Genomic DNA, 5,000 nt, shown 5'->3' on the forward strand with positions numbered 1-5,000 from the left:
GTACTTGGATGGGAGACCGCCTGGGAATACCAGGTGCTGTAAGCATTTTGTCCACGAGGGTGTGCTCTTGCACTATTTCATCAGCAACACTGCCTTGTATTAAGCATTTAATGATGAATTGACTAAATGTCTGTTTTATCAGACTCACTTTGACTATATATGTTGTAGCAAGAGATTGTTTCTCGCTTACGGCCATACCAGCCTGGGTACGCCCGATCTCGTCTGATCTCGGAAGCTAAGCAGGGTCGGGCCTGGTTAGTACTTGGATGGGAGACCGCCTGGGAATACCAGGTGCTGTAAGCATTTTGTCCACGAGGGTGTGCCCCTGCACTATTTCATCAGCAACACTGCCTTGTAGTAAGCATTTAATGATGAATTGACTAAATGCAGCTTCCTGCCTTTTTAATAGGATCAAATTTCCTTGTGTTTTCAATTAGCATCTGCCTTGTATTTATAAGACAAACAAGAATATTGTTGCTGAATGCAGCTTGTGTGTGCTTTGTGCTCCTTTGCCCTGTTCAAATGATGAAAGGAAATAAAGTTTGTATTTTATCCAACTACCTGTGCTAAAAAGTGATGGGAACAGTGTTTGTAATTTCTTCTACTTTTTCAGTGACACAAAGTTCAAGCTGCTTATCTAATTGGTGAAAATGCAATGTCTGTTTATCACACTCACTTTGACTATATATGTTGTAGCAAGAGATTGTTTCTCGCTTACGGCCATACCAGCCTGGGTACGCCCGATCTCGTCTGATCTCGGAAGCTAAGCAGGGTCGGGCCTGGTTAGTACTTGGATGGGAGACCGCCTGGGAATACCAGGTGCTGTAAGCATTTTGTCCACGAGGGTGTGCTCTTGCACTATTTCATCAGCAACACTGCCTTGTATTAAGCATTTAATGATGAATTGACTAAATGTCTGTTTTATCAGACTCACTTTGACTATATATGTTGTAGCAAGAGATTGTTTCTCGCTTACGGCCATACCAGCCTGGGTACGCCCGATCTCGTCTGATCTCGGAAGCTAAGCAGGGTCGGGCCTGGTTAGTACTTGGATGGGAGACCGCCTGGGAATACCAGGTGCTGTAAGCATTTTGTCCACGAGGGTGTGCTCTTGCACTATTTCATCAGCAACACTGCCTTGTATTAAGCATTTAATGATGAATTGACTAAATGTCTGTTTTATCAGATTCACTTTGACTATATATGTTGTAGCAAGAGATTGTTTCTCGCTTACGGCCATACCAGCCTGGGTACGCCCGATCTCGTCTGATCTTGGAAGCTAAGCAGGGTCGGGCCTGGTTAGTACTTGGATGGGAGACCGCCTGGGAATACCAGGTGCTGTAAGCATTTTGTCCACGAGGGTGTGCCCCTGCACTATTTCATCAGCAACAATGCCTTGTAGTAAGCATTTAATGATGAATTGACTAAATGCAGCTTCCTGCCTTTTTAATAGGATCAAATTTCCTTGTGTTTTCAATTAGCATCTGCCTTGTATTTATAAGACAAACAAGAATATTGTTGCTGAATGCAGCTTGTGTGTGCTTTGTGCTCCTTTGCCCTGTTCAAATGATGAAAGGAAATAAAGTTTGTATTTTATCCAACTACCTGTGCTAAAAAGTGATGGGAACAGTGTTTGTAATTTCTTCTACTTTTTCAGTGACACAAAGTTCAAGCTGCTTATCTAATTGGTGAAAATGCAATGTCTGTTTATCACACTCACTTTGACTATATATGTTGTAGCAAGAGATTGTTTCTCGCTTACGGCCATACCAGCCTGAGTACCCCCGATCTCGTCTGATCTCGGAAGCTAAGCATGGTCGGGCCTGGTTAGTACTTGGATGGGAGACCGCCTGGGAATACCAGGTGCTGTAAGCATTTTGTCCACGAGGGTGTGCTCTTGCACTATTTCATCAGCAACACCGCCTTGTATTAAGCATTTAATGATGAATTGACTAAATGTCTGTTTTATCAGACTCACTTTGACTATATATGTTGTAGCAAGAGATTGTTTCTCGCTTACGGCCATACCAGCCTGGGTACGCCCGATCTCGTCTGATCTCGGAAGCTAAGCAGGGTCGGGCCTGGTTAGTACTTGGATGGGAGACCGCCTGGGAATACCAGGTGCTGTAAGCATTTTGTCCACGAGGGTGTGCTCTTGCACTATTTCATCAGCAACACTGCCTTGTATTAAGCATTTAATGATGAATTGACTAAATGTCTGTTTTATCAGATTCACTTTGACTATATATGTTGTAGCAAGAGATTGTTTCTCGCTTACGGCCATACCAGCCTGGGTACGCCCGATCTCGTCTGATCTCGGAAGCTAAGCAGGGTCGGGCCTGGTTAGTACTTGGATGGGAGACAGCCTGGGAATACCAGGTGCTGTAAGCATTTTGTCCACGAGGGTGTGCCCCTGCACTATTTCATCAGCAACACTGCCTTGTAGTAAGCATTTAATGATGAATTGACTAAATGCAGCTTCCTGCCTTTTTAATAGGATCAAATTTCCTTGTGTTTTCAATTAGCATCTGCCTTGTATTTATAAGACAAACAAGAATATTGTTGCTGAATGCAGCTTGTGTGTGCTTTGTGCTCCTTTGCCCTGTTCAAATGATGAAAGGAAATAAAGTTTGTATTTTATCCAACTACCTGTGCTAAAAAGTGATGGGAACAGTGTTTGTAATTTCTTCTACTTTTTCAGTGACACAAAGTTCAAGCTGCTTATCTAATTGGTGAAAATGCAATGTCTGTTTATCACACTCACTTTGACTATATATGTTGTAGCAAGAGATTGTTTCTCGCTTACGGCCATACCAGCCTGGGTACGCCCGATCTCGTCTGATCTCGGAAGCTAAGCAGGGTCGGGCCTGGTTAGTACTTGGATGGGAGACCGCCTGGGAATACCAGGTGCTGTAAGCATTTTGTCCACGAGGGTGTGCTCTTGCACTATTTCATCAGCAACACTGCCTTGTATTAAGCATTTAATGATGAATTGACTAAATGTCTGTTTTATCAGACTCACTTTGACTATATATGTTGTAGCAAGAGATTGTTTCTCGCTTACGGCCATACCAGCCTGGGTACGCCCGATCTCGTCTGATCTCGGAAGCTAAGCAGGGTCGGGCCTGGTTAGTACTTGGATGGGAGACCGCCTGGGAATACCAGGTGCTGTAAGCATTTTGTCCACGAGGGTGTGCCCCTGCACTATTTCATCAGCAACACTGCCTTGTAGTAAGCATTTAATGATGAATTGACTAAATGCAGCTTCCTGCCTTTTTAATAGGATCAAATTTCCTTGTGTTTTCAATTAGCATCTGCCTTGTATTTATAAGACAAACAAGAATATTGTTGCTGAATGCAGCTTGTGTGTGCTTTGTGCTCCTTTGCCCTGTTCAAATGATGAAAGGAAATAAAGTTTGTATTTTATCCAACTACCTGTGCTAAAAAGTGATGGGAACAGTGTTTGTAATTTCTTCTACTTTTTCAGTGACACAAAGTTCAAGCTGCTTATCTAATTGGTGAAAATGCAATGTCTGTTTATCACACTCACTTTGACTATATATGTTGTAGCAAGAGATTGTTTCTCGCTTACGGCCATACCAGCCGGAGTACCCCCGATCTCGTCTGATCTCGGAAGCTAAGCAGGGTCGGGCCTGGTTAGTACTTGGATGGGAGACCGCCAGGGAATACCAGGTGCTGTAAGCATTTTGTCCACGAGGGTGTGCTCTTGCACTATTTCATCAGCAACACTGCCTTGTATTAAGCATTTAATGATGAATTGACTAAATGTCTGTTTTATCAGACTCACTTTGACTATATATGTTGTAGCAAGAGATTGTTTCTCGCTTACGGCCATACCAGCCTGGGTACGCCCGATCTCGTCTGATCTCGGAAGCTAAGCAGGGTCGGGCCTGGTTAGTACTTGGATGGGAGACCGCCTGGGAATACCAGGTGCTGTAAGCATTTTGTCCACGAGGGTGTGCTCTTGCACTATTTCATCAGCAACACTGCCTTGTATTAAGCATTTAATGATGAATTGACTAAATGTCTGTTTTATCAGATTCACTTTGACTATATATGTTGTAGCAAGAGATTGTTTCTCGCTTACGGCCATACCAGCCTGGGTACGCCCGATCTCGTCTGATCTTGGAAGCTAAGCAGGGTCGGGCCTGGTTAGTACTTGGATGGGAGACCGCCTGGGAATACCAGGTGCTGTAAGCATTTTGTCCACGAGGGTGTGCCCCTGCACTATTTCATCAGCAACACTGCCTTGTAGTAAGCATTTAATGATGAATTGACTAAATGCAGCTTCCTGCCTTTTTAATAGGATCAAATTTCCTTGTGTTTTCAATTAGCATCTGCCTTGTATTTATAAGACAAACAAGAATATTGTTGCTGAATGCAGCTTGTGTGTGCTTTGTGCTCCTTTGCCCTGTTCAAATGATGAAAGGAAATAAAGTTTGTATTTTATCCAACTACCTGTGCTAAAAAGTGATGGGAACAGTGTTTGTAATTTCTTCTACTTTTTCAGTGACACAAAGTTCAAGCTGCTTATCTAATTGGTGAAAATGCAATGTCTGTTTATCACACTCACTTTGACTATATATGTTGTAGCAAGAGATTGTTTCTCGCTTACGGCCATACCAGCCTGGGTACGCCCGATCTCGTCTGATCTCGGAAGCTAAGCAGGGTCGGGCCTGGTTAGTACTTGGATGGGAGACCGCCTGGGAATACCAGGTGCTGTAAGCATTTTGTCCACGAGGGTGTGCTCTTGCACTATTTCATCAGCAACACTGCCTTGTATTAAGCATTTAATGATGAATTGACTAAATGTCTGTTTTATCAGACTCACTTTGACTATATATGTTGTAGCAAGAGATTGTTTCTCGCTTACGGCCATACCAGCCTGGGTACGCCCGATCTCGTCTGATCTCGGAAGCTAAGCAGGGTCGGGCCTGGTTAGTACTTGGATGGGAGACCGCCTGGGAATACCAGGTGCT

At 43.7% G+C, this 5,000-nt stretch overlaps 15 non-coding genes across 15 annotated transcripts in view; all 15 read left to right on the plus strand.

The window, feature by feature from the left end:
* Positions 1-45, plus strand: part of LOC145872590 (5S ribosomal RNA) — a 119-nt gene extending 74 nt beyond the window's left edge. Inside the window, exon 1 of the ribosomal RNA XR_014388222.1 lies at positions 1-45. This exon is cut by the window's left edge and continues 74 nt beyond it. This is a non-coding gene — a ribosomal RNA (5S ribosomal RNA).
* Positions 46-184: 139 nt separating this feature from the next.
* LOC145872591 (5S ribosomal RNA) lies at positions 185-303 on the plus strand. The gene has a single exon (XR_014388223.1). It is a non-coding gene; the product is annotated as a 5S ribosomal RNA (ribosomal RNA).
* A 409-nt stretch (positions 304-712) lies between these two features.
* Positions 713-831, plus strand: LOC145872592 (5S ribosomal RNA). Its single transcript, XR_014388224.1, has one exon. It is a non-coding gene; the product is annotated as a 5S ribosomal RNA (ribosomal RNA).
* A 139-nt stretch (positions 832-970) lies between these two features.
* Positions 971-1,089, plus strand: LOC145872593 (5S ribosomal RNA). The gene has a single exon (XR_014388225.1). It is a non-coding gene; the product is annotated as a 5S ribosomal RNA (ribosomal RNA).
* Positions 1,090-1,228: 139 nt separating this feature from the next.
* Positions 1,229-1,347, plus strand: LOC145867803 (5S ribosomal RNA). The gene has a single exon (XR_014383796.1). It is a non-coding gene; the product is annotated as a 5S ribosomal RNA (ribosomal RNA).
* Positions 1,348-1,756: 409 nt separating this feature from the next.
* Positions 1,757-1,875, plus strand: LOC145868780 (5S ribosomal RNA). Its single transcript, XR_014384776.1, has one exon. It is a non-coding gene; the product is annotated as a 5S ribosomal RNA (ribosomal RNA).
* A 139-nt stretch (positions 1,876-2,014) lies between these two features.
* Positions 2,015-2,133, plus strand: LOC145872594 (5S ribosomal RNA). Its single transcript, XR_014388226.1, has one exon. It is a non-coding gene; the product is annotated as a 5S ribosomal RNA (ribosomal RNA).
* A 139-nt stretch (positions 2,134-2,272) lies between these two features.
* LOC145869444 (5S ribosomal RNA) lies at positions 2,273-2,391 on the plus strand. Its single transcript, XR_014385440.1, has one exon. It is a non-coding gene; the product is annotated as a 5S ribosomal RNA (ribosomal RNA).
* A 409-nt stretch (positions 2,392-2,800) lies between these two features.
* Positions 2,801-2,919, plus strand: LOC145872595 (5S ribosomal RNA). Its single transcript, XR_014388227.1, has one exon. It is a non-coding gene; the product is annotated as a 5S ribosomal RNA (ribosomal RNA).
* Positions 2,920-3,058: 139 nt separating this feature from the next.
* Positions 3,059-3,177, plus strand: LOC145872596 (5S ribosomal RNA). The gene has a single exon (XR_014388228.1). It is a non-coding gene; the product is annotated as a 5S ribosomal RNA (ribosomal RNA).
* A 409-nt stretch (positions 3,178-3,586) lies between these two features.
* LOC145869690 (5S ribosomal RNA) lies at positions 3,587-3,705 on the plus strand. Its single transcript, XR_014385686.1, has one exon. It is a non-coding gene; the product is annotated as a 5S ribosomal RNA (ribosomal RNA).
* Positions 3,706-3,844: 139 nt separating this feature from the next.
* LOC145872598 (5S ribosomal RNA) lies at positions 3,845-3,963 on the plus strand. The gene has a single exon (XR_014388230.1). It is a non-coding gene; the product is annotated as a 5S ribosomal RNA (ribosomal RNA).
* A 139-nt stretch (positions 3,964-4,102) lies between these two features.
* LOC145867804 (5S ribosomal RNA) lies at positions 4,103-4,221 on the plus strand. Its single transcript, XR_014383797.1, has one exon. It is a non-coding gene; the product is annotated as a 5S ribosomal RNA (ribosomal RNA).
* A 409-nt stretch (positions 4,222-4,630) lies between these two features.
* LOC145872599 (5S ribosomal RNA) lies at positions 4,631-4,749 on the plus strand. Its single transcript, XR_014388231.1, has one exon. It is a non-coding gene; the product is annotated as a 5S ribosomal RNA (ribosomal RNA).
* A 139-nt stretch (positions 4,750-4,888) lies between these two features.
* Positions 4,889-5,000, plus strand: part of LOC145872600 (5S ribosomal RNA) — a 119-nt gene continuing 7 nt past the window's right edge. The window contains exon 1 of the ribosomal RNA XR_014388232.1: positions 4,889-5,000. This exon is cut by the window's right edge and continues 7 nt beyond it. This is a non-coding gene — a ribosomal RNA (5S ribosomal RNA).

Source organism: Salmo salar, unplaced genomic scaffold, assembly GCF_965601325.2.
Source record: "Salmo salar unplaced genomic scaffold, fSalSal1 ptg000293l, whole genome shotgun sequence".
NCBI classification, from domain to species: domain Eukaryota; kingdom Metazoa; phylum Chordata; class Actinopteri; order Salmoniformes; family Salmonidae; genus Salmo; species Salmo salar.